Genomic DNA, 18,740 nt, shown 5'->3' on the forward strand with positions numbered 1-18,740 from the left:
GAGTACTAGAGCTCATAATCAGTCATTGATGTTACTCGATAAATAGAAATAAATCCACTTGCTTGGCAGACCATTCATCTTGCAGGCCTGACTGCTTGATGCCACAGTATGAGCAAGGCATCTGGGTGCCTCTCAACTTCTTAAAGAAAAATGATGTGCTCAGCCTGGATTCGCCCTTCCACATCTCCTATCCTTTGTCCATTCTATGTTCGAACATTTCACAAAGCACATCACTTTTATTCAACTACGCTGAGAGTAATATATTGTCAGCCGAGCTTTACAACATCTACACAATCTACATTTATTTATGTAGATGACGCATTAACCGCAGCTCAAGACAAAGTCTTTGAGGAAGTGGAGATGAAGATGACAGCAAACCTAGAAAATCTCGGTAAGTATTACGATAACCACATAAAGCCAAATCCCAGAAATACGCTGGTCTATGCCTTTCATCCGAGAAATAGAGAAGCCAGGAGGAGGATAAACGTTACCTGGAGAGGGCAACAACTGCGATACATCAAAATACCTGCGAATAAAGTTGGATTGTACTGTCACATTTAAAGATCATTAACAAGAAAAAAAAGCTGAAAAGTAACTGTCGGGAACAACATGATCCGTAAAGTTAATGGCATCACGTGGAGATCATAGCCAATGTGCTCTATGTATTTGCCCTGGCATTGTGTTTCCCTGCAGCAGAATACACAGCACGAGTTTGGCGGAATTCCACACACGCCAAACATTGATATGATATGACGTTGAATGAGATAGGACGCATTCACTTGAATATTTTACGCAGACAAGTGTATTCTCGAAATTTCATTAGTCTACATTAACTATTTTTTGGTGTTGCGATTTCTTCTGGTCAGCACATTATTTCTCAAATTAATATTCCTTTTTCTCAACACATACCAATCACAGAGGGATGAATGAGGATTCGATATAAAAGTTTGTGAACCGCCGGCTGATAATGCATACCAAATTTGCGCTAAAACTACTTGCGGAAAATTTTAGGATAAAAGAGACTTTTAACTAACAAAGGCAAAAAGGCATCATGGATGCCCAGCTTCATACCTACATTTTACGAAACTAACTTACTAATGACAAATATGAGGCTCCCTTTTCATATTGTCTTATTACAAATATCATTTTATTTCCTTTTAAGTAATTATTAGCTGTGTAGAACCTTGTCTCAGGTAATAACCGTGACCACTGAGGTAGGTCATTATCTCAGGTCGTCGTACAACTTGAATTTTCTAAACGAACATACTTCCCGAAACGAGTAACGTATTGGGCCTTGAAATGTGATTTACCTGTTTCTACTATGGCTTAACGTACTTAGTGTAATTGGATTTCGTTCAAAATCATGTGCATGGAACTGTATTATTATTGTACGTCGTTCGGTCCATTTTTAAAGATGTTTACTCTTCCTTCCCTCAACTACCTTTATTGCAAAGACTACACCTATTCCAAATATTGTCGTTATTTACAGCTATAAAAGTGTGAAAGTTCCGCAAGGGTTCCTTGTTTACAATTCATTCTCAGCTGACTGACACCGGGAGAACAGTCGTAACACCGTACATAAACTAAACATCATCTGATCCATGCACGCCTTGTTGTCTATTAAAATTGCAAAAATGGTTCAAATGGCTCTGAGCACTATGGGACTCAACTGCTGAGGTCATAAGTCCCCTAGAACTCAGAACTATTTAAACCTAACTAACCTAAAGACATCACACACATCCATGCCCGAGGCAGAATTCGAACCTGCGACCGTAGCGGTCGCGCGACTCCAGACTGTAACGCCTAGAACCGCTCGGCCACTCCGGCCGGCTTAAAATTGCATTTGCGATCACAAGTCGGAAGGACAAACATTTCAAAGAGCAGGATTGTATTCACCAAATCCCGTCGTTACTCAGGAGAATTATATATACGCTTTTCATAGGTAACTAAATCAACTAATACTTTTGTATCTCTTCAAAAAAACAATATTGTTCAAATGAGTGTGAATTCCTAACGGAGCAAACTGCTTAGGTCATCGGTCCCTAGACTTACACACTACTTAAACTAACTTATGCTAAGAACAACACAAACACCCATGCCCGAGGGAGGACTCGAACCTCTTACGGGAGGGGCCGCGCAGTCCGTGACATGACGCCTCAAACCGCGCGGCCACTCCGCGCGGCTTTAAAAAAAAAAGAAAAACTAAAGGTACACGAAGACAGCGTTCTTACATCAAATATCGTTTATACCAAGGAACTGGAACGCTCTGTAAAGAATTTCGTTCATAATTATGTGCGTCGTAATGTATGTACAACAGTGTATCATAAATTCATGAGTAATATTTCACATCGTTCGGTTAATTTTGAAAGACGTTTTCTCTTCATTCCCACAATACCCTTATCCCAATGACTACGCTTATTGCAAATACTGTCATTATTTAAAACAATCAAAGTGCGAAATTTTCGCAAGCGCTCTCTGGTTTATGATGATTAGGGAAAAAGCGGCTTACCATTTTCAGGCCGAACAAAACCATTTTCGCCGTGCAACCGTAAACAAGTCGCAACGACTACAGCAGTGAACAGGGCTAGGATGGACGGGCGGCCAGGGAATGACATGTTACAGGTGCGTCCTGAGTTACCGGTGTAAGTAAAGAGCACTTGCTGCAAATAAAACTGGCGCACGATTACTTTTTCTTTGCATGTGACGCACCTGACCTCTGCCGGCCTGAGAGCGGCCGACAATGGACTTGGTCCGGCCCCGCCCGTGGGCCACGCCCACCAGAGGCAGCAGCCGTGGGCCGCGGTTACAGTTCAAGGTCTCTGCCAAGGACGCAGTTCCTGGCGTTACCGGCAGATGTCGGCGCTGACCACTCCGTACGCGCACGCTGGCTCCGTGCAGTGGAAATCGGCAACGAGTGTCCTACAGTTGTGATGGTTATTCATTAGGCCACACTCGCAACGAAACTGTCGATCCTGAATCGAACTGGATAGCAAAGGAATTCAGGCAGAAGTTGAATAAATGAAGAGTTCGGTTCGTAGCAGAGATCCTGAGGCATCAAGCAATCGTCAGTTTGACAACGTAGGGAAATATGTGCGTGCGCGCACCTGTGTTGTGTGCTTGCTGAGGGGGGGTAGGGGGGGGGGGGGTCAGAGGAAGTAACAGTAGAGGGAGACCATGACTACAGTAAGCAGATTCAAATGGATGTAGCATGAAGATATGAAGACCACAAGAACGTGGCTAGGAAAAGAAACATATGTCAATCATAACATCGACATTGGTTGGTACGAAAATCATGAAATAGCCCAACTCAGCGACTATTTGTTTTAATATTTCCCTATTTGCTCTGGTTTTCTGAGACCATCTGATCGTGTCATTATGCACATATTATGTATCCTACAGCGAACATGTACAGTTAACGAAAAAACAAATGTTTATTTTATTGTTTAATATAGCTTTCACTTCTAACATGAATACTGATAAACTAATAAGTTCGCTTTTATTAGGCAATTGTGGTTTTAATTATGTGCAAATGTCCACCACGTAACAGTCACTCAAAGAAATACGTTCTGCGTAAACTAACTTCTCTAGAAATCATTAAATCTAAGTGACTTTCTGTATAATTCACACAATCCTGATTGACGAAACTAAAACAAAGCGTTGCTATGCTATAAAAGTATAACTAAGACAATACAGATAATGGCTGTAATCTTTTCCGTGAAACTCCTGTGTAGCACGAAGGGAGAGTGCCACATATAAACTTATCACTCACGTTTTTAATTATTCCATAAGCGCATTAAAAACATAACTTACAGAATAGTGCGCGCCTATCTCAAACATTCTTTCAAGTGACCCTTAGTAATGTACACTACTGGCCATTAAAATTGCTTCACCACGAAGATGACGTGCTATAGACACGAAATTTAACCGACAGGAAGAAGATGCTGTGATATGCAAATGATTAGCTTTTCAGAGCATTCACACAAGGTTGGCGCCGGTGGCGGAACCTACAACGTGCTGACACGAGGAAAGTTTCCAACCGATTTCTCATACACAAACAGCATTGACCGGCGTTGCCTGGTGAAACGTTGTTGTGATGCCTCGTGTAAGGAGGAGAAATGCGTACCATCACGTTTCCGACTTTGATAAAGGTCGGATTGTAGCCTATCGCGATTGCAGTTTATCGTATCGCGACATTGCTGCTCGCGTTGGTCGAGATCCAATGACTGTTAGCAGAATATGGAATCGGTGGGTTCAGGAGGGTAATACGGAACGCCGTGCTGGATCCCAACGGCCTCGTATCACTAGCAGTCGAGATGACAAGCATCTTATCCGCATGGCTGTAACGGGTCGTGCAGCCACGTCTCGATCCCTGAGTCAACAGATGGGGACGTTTGCAAGAAAACAAACATCTGCACGAACAGTTCGACGACGTTTAGGGCAGCATGGACTATCAGCTCGGAGACCATGGCTGCGGTTACCCTTGACGCTGCATCACAGACAGGAGCGCCAGCGATGGTGTACTCAATGACGAATCCAGGTGCACGAATGGCTAAACGTCATTTTTTCGGATGAATCCAGGTTCTGTTTACAGCATCATGAAGGTCGCATCCGTGTTTGGCGACATAGCGGTGAGCGCACATTGGAAGCGTGTATTCGTCATCGTCATACTGGCGTATCACCCGGCGTGATGGTATGGTGTGTCATTGGTTACACGTCTCGGTCACCTCTCGTTCGTATTGACGGCACTTTGAACAAGGGACGTTACGTTTCAGATGTGTTATGACCCGTGGCTCTACCCTTCATTCGATCTCTGCGAAACCCTACGTTTCAGCAGGATAATCCACGACCGCATGTTGCAGGTTCTGTACGGGCCTTTCTGGATACAGAAAATGTTCGACTGCGGCCCTGGCGAGCACATTCTCCAGATCTCTCACCAATTGAAAACGTCTGGTCAATGGTGGCCCAGCAACTGGCTCGTCACAATGTGAACTGTGTTATCGTGTTGAAGCTGCATGAGCAGCTGTACCTGTGCACGCCATCCAAACTCTGTTTGACTCAATGCCCAGGTGTATGAAGGCCGTTATTACGGCCAGAGGTGGTTGTTCTGGGTACTGATTTCTCAGGATCTATGCACCCAAATTGCTTGAAAATGTAATCACATGTCAGTTCTAGTATAATATATTTGTCCAATGAATACCCGTTTATCACCTGCATTTCTTCTTGGTGTAGCAATTTTAATGGCCAGTAGTGTATAATGAGGTGAGAAAAGTCATGGGACAACTCCTAATATAGCGTCGGACCTTCTTTTTCTGGGCGTAATGCAGCAACTCGACGTGACATGGACTCAACATGTCGGCGAAGTTACCTGCAGAAATATTAAGTCATGTTGCCTCTCTAGCCGTTCATAACTGCGAAAGTATTGCCGGTACAGGATATTGTCTACGAACTGACCTGACTATTAAGTCCCATAAATGTTCGACGGTATTCATGTCGGGTAATCTGGGTGGCAAATTCATTCGTTCGAGTTATCCAGACTGGTCTTCAACCCAATCGCGAACAGTTGTGGCCCCGGTGACATGGCGCATTGTCATCCATCAAAAATCCATAAGTTTTATGAATACGAAGTCCCTGAATGGTTGCAAATGGTCTCCAAGTACCCGTCCATAACCTTTCCCAGTCAATAATCGGTTCATGCGAACACAGCCCACACTATTAAGGAGCCACCACTAGTTTGCTGACTGCCTTGTTGACAAGTTGGCCCCCTGACATCTTGGAGTCTGCACCACGAGCGAATTCTACCATCAGTTCTCAGCAGCTGAAATCGGGACTCCCCTGATGAGGCCATGGTTCCCCAGTCGTTTAGTGTCCAACCCACATGGTCACGATCACAGGAGAGGCCCTACAGGTCATGTCGTACTGTTAACAAAGGCACTCGCGTCGGTCGTCTGCTGCCAAAGTACATTCACGTCACATTTCGCCGCACTGTCCTAACGGATATGTTCGTAGTACGTCCCGCACTGATTTCACACAGGGTTGGTTATCCGTTAGAATGACTACTCTACGCAAACGCCGCTGCTCTCGGTCGTTAATTGATGGCCGTTGTCCACTGCGTTGTCCGTGGTGAGAGGTAACGCCTGAAAATGGGTGTGCTTGGCACACTCTTGACGCTTTGCATTTCGGAATATTGAATTCTCCGACGATTGTCGAAATGGTGTGTCCCATGCATGCGGACATAATCACGTCGGAAACCTTTCCTCATGAATCTCCTGAGTACAAACGATAGCTCCGCCAATGCACTGCCGTTTCATACCTCGTGTAGGCGATACTACTCTCATACGTATACAGGGTGGTCCATTGATACTGACCGGGCCAAATATCTCACGAAATAAGCATCAAACGAATAAAACCACAAAGAATGAAACTCGTCTAGCTTGAAGGGGGAAACTAGATGGCGCTATGGTTGGCCCGCTAGATGGCGCTGCCATTGGTCAAACGGATATCAACTGCGTTTTTTTTTAAATAGGAACCCCCATTTCTTATTACATATTCGTGTAGTACGAGAACAAATATGAATGTTTTAGTTGGACCACTTTTTTCGCTTCGTGATAGATGGCGCTGTAATAGTCACAAACGTATAAGTACGTTGTATCACCTAACATTCCGCCAGTGCGGACGGTATTTGCTTCGTGATATATTACCCGTGTTAAAATGGACCGTTTACCAATTGCGGGAAAGGTCGATATCGTGTTGATGTATGGCTATTGTGATCAAAACGCCTAACGGGCGTGTGTTATGTATGCTGCTCGGTATCCTGGACGACATCATCCAAGTGTCCGGACCGTTCGTCGGATAGTTACATTATTTAAGGAAACAGGAAGAATTCAGCCACATGTGAAACGTCAACTACGACCTCCAACAAATGATGATGCCCAAGCAGGTGTTTTAGCTGCTGTTGCGGCTAATCAGCACATCGGTAGCAGACAAATTGCGCGAGAATCGGGAATCTCAAAAACGTCGGTGTTGAGAATGCCACATCAACAACGATTGCACCCGTACCATATTTCTATGCAACAGGAATTGCATGGCGACGACTTTGACATCGTGTACAGTTCTGCCCCTGGGCACAAGAGAAATTACAGGACGATGACAGATTTCCTGCACGCGTTCTATTTAGCGACGAAGCGTCATTCACCAACAGCGGTAACGTAAACCGGCATAACATGTACTATTGGGCAACGGAAAATCCACGATGGCTGCGACAAGTGGAACATTAGCGACCTTGGCGGGTTAATGTATGGTGCGGCATCATGGGAGGAAGGATAATTGGCCCCCATTTTGTCGATGGCAATCTAAATGGTGCAGTGTGTGCTGATTTCCTAAGTAATGTACTACCGATGTTACTACAAGATGTTTCACTGCATGACGATGGCGATGGCGATGTACTTCCAACATGATGGATGCCCGGCACATAGCTCGCGTGCGGTTGAAGCGGTGTTGAATAGCATATTTCATGACAGGTGGATTGGTCGTCGAAGCACCATACCATGGCCCGCACGTTCACCGGATCTGACATCCCCGGATTTCTTTCTGTGGGGAAAGCTGAAGGATATTTGCTATCGTGATCCACCGACAACGCCTGACAACATGCGTCAGCGCATTGTCAATGCATGTGCGAACATTACGGAAGGTGAACTATTCGCTGTTGAGAGGAATGTCGTTACACGTATTGCCAAGTGCACTGAGGTTGACGAACATCATTTTGAGCATTTATTGCATTAATGTGGTATCCACAGGTAATCACGCTGTAACAGCATGCGTTCTCAGAAATGATAGGTTCACAAAGGTACATGTATCACATTGGAACTACCGAAATAAAATGTTCAAACGTACCTACGTTCTGTATTTTATTTAAAAAACCTACTTGTTACCAACTGTTCGTCTAAAATTGTGAGCCACATGTTTGTGACTATTACAGCGCCATTTGTCACAAAGCGAAGAAAGTGGCCCAACTAAAACATTCATATTTCTTTACGTACTAAACGAATATGTAATAAAAAATGGGGGTTCCTATTTAAAAAAACGCAGTTGATATCCGTTTGACCTATGGCAGCGCCACCTAGCGGGCCAACCGTAGCGCCATCTGGTTTCCCCCTTCAATCTAGACAAATTTCGTTCTTTGTAGTTTTTTCGGTTGACGGTTATTTCGTGAGATATTTGGCCCGGTCACGATCAATGGACCACCCTGTATATTCATATCGATATCCCATGACTTTTGTCTCCTCGGTGTCATATAGTCTCCATTGAAAGAACGCCTCAATTCCTCTCGCCAGAATTCACATTATTAACAGGAAATCTGATGATGGAGCCTATGCATACGCCTAGAAGAGTTAGAATTACGAGTGGCTTGAACAACCACCTCAGTCACGACTTGCAGACATTTGAAAACGTCCGCACTATTTCATGGCTTACATTAGAGGCAGACCGTTTAATATTTTGTGGGATCTAAAATTTAAAAACCTCTCTCAAACCGGCCTGATTTAGCTTCACTGATCAGGATAGTAAAAAACATGCGTATATTAAGGGAATTTTCATTCACAAAGCAGGCTTATCACATTCACACAGTTCAATACTGTTCTATCCTAATTAAGTTGAGCTTAACTTAAATTCCGTATGGCAGTGAAGCAATTTCGAAGTCTCGGTGCGACGAAAATTGTCAGTCGATCTCCTGAAAACATTTGTAATAATTATTAACTTTTGGTGATCACATGGGGAAGACCAGAGATCTGCTGGTAAGACCGTGTCAGCCCATTTATTGAAAGTAATAAGCTGGATATCTTGAGCATACAAAACGGCAGGTTCGTCCAGTGTAAATCAGACGTTCCCCACTGATCCCGTGCAACACAGCGTAGTAAGCAGACACCGTCAATAATAATCAGTTAAATAATACGCGAACACAATTACTTTAGTTTAGTTCATGTATTAAATTCCTTCTCATACAGAATCTCATCAAGATGGCGGCTAGCTCAACAATACATACATATACATCTTCGTTCTTTCACGTCTAATCGGCAAGATCTGAATCATTCTTTTCATAAGAGAAAAACATAGATAGCAGAGAAGCTATTCCATGGAGTAAATGCACGCTCCAAGGAATAATTGGGCTTGAAACTACTTTGCGTTGATAATCATCGTATATTAAAGTTTAGGAATCGGTAAGATAAGAAGAGATATTTCGAGATATGTACTGAGTTATATAATTTATAAAATTTCTGAAAATATCGCGGAGAGACCGCTGCAAGAGACATTACAACCGCTGAGGTACACTACTTACGTCCCGGGAGCACAGGGTGGCGACAGGAAGGGCATCCGGCCATCCTCTGACACTATTGTTGTTGTTGTGGTCTTCAGTCCTGAGACTGGTTTGATGCAGCTCTCCATGCTACTCTATCCTGTGCAAGCTTCTTCATCGCCCAGTACCTACTGGAACCTACATCCTTCCGAATCTGCTTAGTGTATTCATCTCTTGGTCTACCAACTGATCCCTTCTTCTTGTCAAGTTGTGCCACAAATTTCTCTTCTCCCCAATTCTATTCAATACCTCCTCATTAGTTACGTGATCTACCCATCTAATCTTCAGCATTCTTCTGTAGCACCACATTTCGAAAGCTTCTATTCTCATCTTGTCTACACTATTTATCGTCAACGTTTCACTTCCATACATGGCTACACTCCATACAAATACTTTCAGAAACGACTTCCTGACACTTAAATCTATACTCGATGTTAACAAATTTCACTTCTTCAGAAACGCTTTCCTTGCCATTGCCAGTCTACATTTTATATCCTCTCTACTTCGACCGTCATCACTTATTTTGCTCCCCAACTAGCAGAACTCATTTACTACTTTAAGTGTCTCATTTCCTAATCTAATTCCCGCAGCATCACCCGATTTAATTTGACTACATTCCATTATCCTCGTTTTGCTTTTGTTGATGTTCATCTTATATCCTCCTTTCAAGACACTGTCCATTCCGTTCAGCTGCTCTTCCAGGTCCTTTACTGTCTCTGGCAGAGTTACAATGTCATCGGCGAACCTCAAAGTTTTTATTTCTTCTCCGTGGGTTTTAATACCTACTCCGAACTTTTCTTTTGTTTCCTTCACTGCTTGCTCAATATACAGATTGAATAACATCGGGGATAGGCTACAACCCTGTGACACTAACATTGCCAAATCCATAGTAACAGGGCCGACCCCGCGCTGAAGTGGGACAGTGGCCCAAGGAAATGATGATGATGTATATGTATATAAAGCGCGACGGCCAATGATCTCTTCAGAGCAGATGCACACCACGCTAGAACTCTTACGGGAAGTGGCGAAATGTCGCGAGTAATGAAGAGAATGGGCAAGGGTACGACTTTACTAGTGTGTGGTTAAGTTAAGAAATTAGATGTTGCAGGGGGCAGTCTAGGGTATTCCGCGCAGTTGCAATGACCATGGTGTCTGGATGGCTTAGGGGTCAGAGCCTCTGCCTTGTAAGCAGGAAACACGGGTTCGAATCCTGTTCCACTACAAATTTTCAATTTTCTCTATTGATTTCAATCAAAGTTCGCTTGCAGCTAAGGTCTCTAATTCCTTTGTGTTTATTTTCATCATCTTCCGTTGGCAAAGAAGATTCTGTATCAATGGAGAAATTTTATTAAAAATATCCGATGAAAATAAAATTAATAATCAACAATGAAAACAACTTTTGCAACAGAGTCAGTACCTGTGGAAACGATTCTCATCGTGAAAACAACTGCAACAGATTCTGCACAGTATCATGAATATGTTGTCTCCAACTGAACTTTTATCGCCGGCTGCTGTGGCCGAGCGGTTCTAAGCGCTTCAATTCGGAACCACGCTGCTGCTACGGTCGCAGGTTCGAATACTGCCTCGTGCATGGATGTGTGTGATGTCCTTAGGTTAGTTAGGTTTAAGTAGTTCTAAGTTCTAGGGGACTGATGACCTCAGATGTTAAGTCCCAAAGTGGTTAGAGCCATTTGAACCATTTGAACTTTTATCTTCCTTCACTTAGGAGAATGTGAATCGCTGTTTACTTGAACAACTACTTACAGTAAAACGACATTGTTACGAGATTCATATGACAAACTGAACGCACTTTCTGTTACTGAACTCAGGAGAGAGTGACTCTAGCTGTACGTTTCTAAAACGAATATAACAAATTATGTTGGCTACGTTAATGATTTTGCCTCACGTTGGTAGGAAAAAAAAAAGAGAGGGAGTATGGCGTTTAACGTTACGTCGACATCAAGGTTATCAACCTCGGATTGTTTCAAGGATGGGGAAGGAAACCGGCCGTGCTTTTTGAAAGGAAACGTCCCGGCAATTGCTGGAACGATTTATGGAAATCACGGAAAACCTAAATCTTGATGGCCGGAGTTGCATTTGAACTGTCGTCCACCCGAATGCGAGTCCAGTGCGCTAATCGCTCCGTCATCTCGCTCGCTTTCGTAGAAAAAGGCGAAAAATCTCTCGTTATCGGGTATGCTTATAAGTTTTATACTACAACCCACGATCTCCATCCAGCCGACGGTTCCGGTGTAGCAAGCAAATTCAAAATGGTTTAAATGGCTCTCAGCACTATGGGACTTAACATCTGTGGTCATCAGTCCCCTAGAACTTAGAACTACTTAAACCTAACTAACCTAAGGACATCACACAACACCCAGTCATCACGAGGCAGAGAAAATCCCTGACCCCGCCGGGAATCGAACCCGGGAACACGGCCGTGAGAAGCGAGAACGCTACCGCACGACCAGCAAGCAAATTTTCTGTATCTTTTTTAATCAGCGAATACAATCCAACGGTTTCGACCCCAAACTAATGCTGATTATTTCTTATTATTACTTCTTACTCGCAGAATGTTTATAGAGAAATCAATATGAAACGACCAGAAGAAGGGATCGGTTGGTAGGACATGTTCTGAGGCATCAAGGGATCACCAATTTAGTATTGGAGGGCAGCGTGGAGGGTAAAAATCGTAGAGGGAGACCAAGAGATGAATACACTAAGCAAATTCAGAAGGATGTAGGTTGCAGTAGGTACTGGGAGATGAAGAAGCTTGCACAGGATAGAGTAGCATGGAGAGCTGCATCAAACCAGTCTCAGGACTGAAGACAACAACAACAACAACAATATGAAACATACGACGTACTCGACGGCATACTCCCGATGGAGGACCGTGGCAGATAGTTGGAAGAAGGAAGAAATGTTGCACAAGTTCATGAATTATGTAAACACTCATTTATTTTATGTCTTTAAATAGATATTTCTTAAGTCTGAAGTCACTATGTCCTTTGGCCCCTTAATTTTGGTAACCTAGCGTAAACCCTCAGAGTGAGTCGTGGGCGGCCAAGCACTGGAACAAAATGAAATTGGGTTCCTTGTGGAACAACATGGATCGTACTCAATATTTTAATAAAAATCAACCCAGATCGGAATAATTTTTTTAAAAAAAATTTTAATTCTTGGATAGGACCATCCTTAGACCAATGCCCCCAGATGTGTGTAGCCGGCGCAACGAGCTGCTGTGCAGTAGTGGGTGGTACATGCAACGAACTACTTTACAGAATACAATACAACAAAAAATAAAAAGATATTGCGATCTGTGTAGTATCCTGCACACTGGATTAATATAGGGTGGCAAGGAAGCTATTTTCTCGGATCGCTAGACAACAATTCAAGCAAATCATATTAATGGAGCTAATTACAGTAAGTTAAATAGATAATACTTAACTTTGCGTATTGCAAATAATCAATATCCTGAACGAGATTTTCACTCTGCAGCGGAGTGTGCGCTGATATGAGACTTTCTGGCAGATTAAAACTGTGTGCCGCGCCGAGACTCGAACTCGGGATCTATGCCTTTCACGGGCAAGTGCTCTACCAACTGAGCTACCCAAGCACGACTCAAGCCCCATCATCACAGCTTTACTTCCACCAGTACTTCGTCTCCTACTTTCCAAACTTCACAGAAGCTCTTCTGCGAACTTTGCAGAACTAGCACTCCTGGCAGAAAGGATACTGCGGAGACATGGCTTAGCCACAGCCTGGGGGATGTTTCCAGAATGAGATTTCTCACTCTGCAGCGGAGTGTCCGCTGATATGAAACTACCTGGCACATTAAAACTGTGTGTCGGACCGAGACTCGAGTTCGGGACCTTTACCTTTCGCGGGCAAGTGCTCTACCAGCTGAGCTACCCAAGCACGACTCACGCCCCATCCTCACAGCTACGTGAGTCGTGCTAGGATAGCTCAGCTGGTAGAGCACTTGCCCGCGAAAGGCAAAGGTCCCGAGATCGAGTCTCGGTCCGACACACAGTTTTAATGTGCCAGGTAGTTTGAATCAATATACAATCTGAATGCAAGAAAAACAATTCAGTTAATAAGTCACTGCTATAGCGTTTTCGGACGGCTCGTATACCACTGCGGTCGCGGCTACGCGACGCGGCGCTTATAATCTCTTCGTATGGATGCCGCTCCTGTTTTGGTGTCGTCCTAGTCAGCGTACTATTGGCTGACGTCGTCTCACAGACCCCTCTGCTCTTCCCTTCTTCATCGTCTTGCTGGCACTTTTCGTTACACCGCAACAATTTAGATCACATTTTATTAAAAAATTGGTATAAAATTACCGAATGAGCGCCCACGTGACCGTGGGTAGAAAACAGAGATTTCCTCGTACTTAGCGGCTGCCATTGGGATTTAACTTTTATGAGAAAGCATAAAATAGGAAATGCAAGCTTAACAAGATATTAACCAGTTACTCGCGCAATTCTAGGCTTTGATACCAAGAAATTACGAAAAGCATAATCATTACGGTAAACAAACGCACAAGCAGTTTCTCAAGCGCTAGAAATGAAGTCCCTAGCTACAACAGACCTACAGATGTTTGCTGCGCTCATGCGATATTTACGTGGAAGGTCTCCAACAGACCTGCCGGCCGCGGTGGTCTCGCGGTTCTAGGCACAGTCCGGAACCGCGCGACTGCTACGGTCGCAGGTTCGAATCCTGCCTCGGGCATGGATGTGTGTGATGTCCTTAGGTTAGTTAGGTTTAAGTAGTTCTAAGTTCTAGGGGACTGATGACCACAGATGTTAAGTCCGATAGTGCTCAGAACCATTTGAAAATCCAACAGACCTACAACTGTTAGCTGTGCTTGTGCCATCAGTATGTGGAAGGCGTGCAGCGGCGACTGTGTCGACGTACAACGGGCAACTCCTTTCGCCGATCCTCAGGTCAGCTGATAGCAACGGGGTTGCGCATTGTCTTGCTGAAGATGTATGTCACCTTGGGGTACTGCAGGCGAATATGACTGGACAGTAGATTCTTCTGTAGTTCGCCGCTGAGAGGCGATCATAAATGTATCAGGAGTCCGACTTCTTTCTTTTCGTTTGTGTTTACCCTGTCTAGTACAAGCTACGCTGGCCTTCAAGATTTACCAAACTTATTTTATTTAACTTTTCAGCCGGATGTCCTTCCTGTTTGCGCTGTCGACAGTTACCTGAGGGATGGGAGTCGTGTGCTTCACCTGTCTGGGAATTTTGTAAACTTCTTTCAACTGGGTGGTTGTAATTAAAGTGCAACTACTCACAGAGGTCCAGTGTGGGCTGTAATTATAGTATTGCAGCGAAACTTGGCAGTCGTGCTAACGCGTTACTGCGGAACCAATTTACGCTGAAAAAAATTAGTTCCAGTTTTGGCCACCAAGTGCGAATCTGGCGCTATACAACATCTCGTCCACGTCCTGTTGCTCATACTGAACAAACTGTGTAAGCGGTGGTTAATAATAAAACAAACTTTCTGCCTTTCTCAACTTGTTTGTCCTTTTCTCCCCACATCCCATTCCTAATCCATTAGAAATGGAAACATTTCCTGCCATCACAGCGCCAGATTTGCATCTGGTGACCAAAATTGGAATTAATTTTTTTTTCCAGTCTAAATCGGTTCCACATTAACGCATGAAAATATCTACCAAGTTTCGCTGCCATGCGATAATACTGTATTTCTGCCCACGTTGGACCTTTGTGAGTAGCTGCACTTTAATTATAAACATCCAGTGCGAGTAATCGCATTGTAACTGTTTGTTTATCGCATTTCGTGAGGCAAAAAGTGGGGACTAGTCCAGCATTTACCTAAACAAGTGTGGCAAACCGCCTAAAAACCACACTCAGGCTAACCAGTGCATGACGCACGGTCGTTAATGCGCCACGTGAATCGATCCGAGTCTGATTCCCATCCCTGTCTCGCAATCTAGTGCCCTGCGCATTACTCTGTATGAGCACGCATCAGCAGCCCTACTTCATTCCATGCAAAAATTTTCCACTCGACAACAGTCCCTCCATCCCCTGGAAAGCGCCCTTTCAACAAGCAGCATCTCAGTCTCAGAGCACTGGGACGAGACATGAGCAGAGGTATCTCACCAGCGTTGGAATTCTCCATCACTGAATTGGTGGGTGAATTGCTGTCTCATGGGCCATCTCTCTGTTGTCATAAACCGCAATAACTGAAGGCCAGAATTTGTCTGTTTCTCGTTAGCATTTGTGCAGTATGGGTCATCCTCCTTCATATTTCATAATCATGACGAGTTCTTTACTGTGCAAGTCTTTTTCATAACTCGCATCTTATTAAGTGAAGTGTTGCAATAGTTAAGATACTCTATTCTTTCTTTGTAGGATCAAACCTTAACGCGCTGAATTCCTCCATACAGGTATTTCCTAAACCTTTTCCCACAAATCCAGGGATAATTCCCAATGAGAAAGGAGATCGAGTCCTTCCTCAGTCAGTTTTCACTCATCTTCTCACTGACCACCAATCTCACTGGAGTTTAAATACTGTGAAAAAGCAGTTGTGGTCCTAAAACTGCAAAAAACACGGAATGTCCGAACTAACTCTTCGTCATCTCTGTTTACATCTATGACCGTTTAGGCGGTGAATATCTCTTGTTAATTACGTTGTGAATTTTCTGTACTTGTTTTACTGTTCTCATTACATCAAGTGACTGTTTGTTCCGGAATTCTGCACTAAAAAATGGTTCAAATGGCTCTGAGCACTATGGGACTTAACATCTGAGGTCATCAGTCCCCTAGAAGTTAGAACTACTTAAACCTAACTAACCTAAGGACATCACACACATCCATGCCCGAGACAGGATTCGAACCTGCGACCGTAGCGGTCGCGCGGTTCCAGACTGAATCTGCACTAACATACACACCATGTAGACATTAGGGGATTTGAAAAAAATTGTTTTTGAAAAATCACATCCTCCAGATGCTAACTCAGATATTTATTCAAGACATGCTAGTCTTATTTATTTCCTCACTACATAAAGAAGACAGGCTTCATGTTAAAAGTCACCGTAACCTAAAATGATGCAAATGTTAAAATGATAATGTATTTTTCTACTTTGAGTGGGATGAATATATAATTTTCTCTTTATTGCTTTAATGCTTCTTATTTGGTCACACCTCCAAAAAAAATTTTACTATTTTTACCTTAGGATCTGTTTTCGCTATTTTCTTCCTTTGGATATATGTCTCATTCAGCCGGCCGAAGTGGCCGTGCAGTTAAAGGCGCTGCAGTCTGGAACCGCAAGACCGCTACGGTCGCAGGTTCGAATCCTGCCTCGGGCATGGATGTTTGTGATGTCCTTAGGTTAGTTAGGTTTAACTAGTTCTAAGTTCTAGGGGACTAATGACCTCAGCAGTTGAGTCCCATAGTGCTCAGAGCCATTTGAACCATTTTTTTGTCTCATTCAACCACCACCACCGAGCGAGGTGGCGCAGTGGTTAGACACTGGACTCGCATTCGGGAGGACGACGGTTCAATCCCGCGTTCGGCCATCCTGATTTAGGTTTTCCGTGATTTCCCTAAATCGCTCCAGGCAAATGCCGGGATGGTTCCTTTCAAAGGGCACGGCCGACTTCCTTCCCCGTCCTTCCCTAATCCGATGAGACCGATGACCTCGCTGTCTGGTCTCCTTCCCCAAAACCAACCAACCAACCAATCAACCACCACTACATCTACAGCTATAGACACAGTCAGAAAGCCACAATACGGTGCATGGCCAGAGGATTCTCGTCCCACAACTGGTCATTCCCTTTCCTGATCCACTCGCAAACGAAGCGACAGAAATAGGACTATCTCTGTGTCGATGTACGAGCCGTAATCTCTTTTATCTTGTCTTCGCGAGGAGTATGTTTGTGGAGACATCGCAAGATATCGTAAACGAAAATCAGCTTCTGCTCTGCACGTCTGCGATCGGTGAACAGGCGTACATAATAACGAATCAATCCCCAATGAGTCCAGATGACCATGTGGTGCCACATGGTCATAGAGGGTAATGGCGCAGCACACAGCTCTCCCAGCCATCATCGCTTTCCAGAACTTGGCGTCGCTACTCCTCAGTCAAGTAGCTCCTAGGTTCGCCTCAGGAGGCTTCTCCAGACCTGCCAAAGGAAAAGTTCCTGGCAACACTGGGAACCGAACCCGGATCCTCCACATGGCAGTCACACTTACTATCTGCTCAGCCGAGGAGAAGCACCATAAATAATAATAATAATAATAATATAGTTATTATCAGTAATTTATTAAATCAAACGGATACGAATTATTTTTCAGCACTTCGAATAGTATTAAAAATAATACGCTAAAGAACAATTATTATCCTAACGACAATAGCGAAGGCGAACAAGACGCGTAAAAAGCGTTATGTTTCCAAAACTGTTCAACACTGAAGCGACATTATCCTGTTTATATTTCAATAAATTGCTACTAGGATTTGAACATACACTGCCCTCCATAAGTTTGGAAACACCATGCTGCCTATTACATTACTGGTCATTAAAACTGCTACACCAAGAAGAAGTGCAAATGATAAACGGGTATTCATTGGACAAATATATTATACTAGAACTTACAAGTGATTTCATTTTCACGCAATTTGGATGCATAGATCCTGAGAAAACAGTACCCAGAACAACCATTTCTGGCCGTAATAACGGCCTTGATACGCCTGGGCATTGAGTCAAACAGAGCTTGGATGGCGTGTACAGGTACAGCTGCCCATGCAGCTTCAACACGATACCACAGTTCATCCAGAGTAGTAACTGGCGTATTGTGACGAGCCAGCTGCTCGACCACCATTGACCAGACGTTTTCAGTTGGTGAGAGATCTGGAGAATGTGCTGGCCAGAGCAGCAGTCGAACATTCTCTGTATCAAGAAAGGCCCGTACAGGACCAGCAACATGCGCTCGAGCGTTATCCTGCTGATATGTATGGATTCGCAGGGATCGAATGAAGGGTAGAGCCACGGGTCGTAACACATCTGAAATGTAACGTCCACTGATCAAAGTGCCGTCAATGCGAACGAGAGGTGACCGGGACGTGTAACCACCCCATACCATCACGCCGGGTGATACGCCAGTAAGGCGATGACGAATACAAGCTTCCTATGTGCGTTCAACGCGATGTCCCCAAACACGGATGCGACCATCGTGATGCTGTAAACAGAACCAGGATTCATTCGAAAAATTACGTTTTGCCATTCGTGGACCCAGGTTCGTCGTTGAGTATACCATCGCTGGCGCTCCTGTCTGTGATGCAGCGTCAAGGGTAACCGCAGCTATGGTCTCCGAGCTGATAGTCCATGCTGCTGCAAACGTCGTCGAACAGGTCGTGCAG

The sequence above is a fragment of the Schistocerca nitens genome, chromosome 4 (assembly GCF_023898315.1).
Source record: "Schistocerca nitens isolate TAMUIC-IGC-003100 chromosome 4, iqSchNite1.1, whole genome shotgun sequence".
Taxonomy (NCBI): Eukaryota; Metazoa; Arthropoda; class Insecta; order Orthoptera; family Acrididae; genus Schistocerca; species Schistocerca nitens.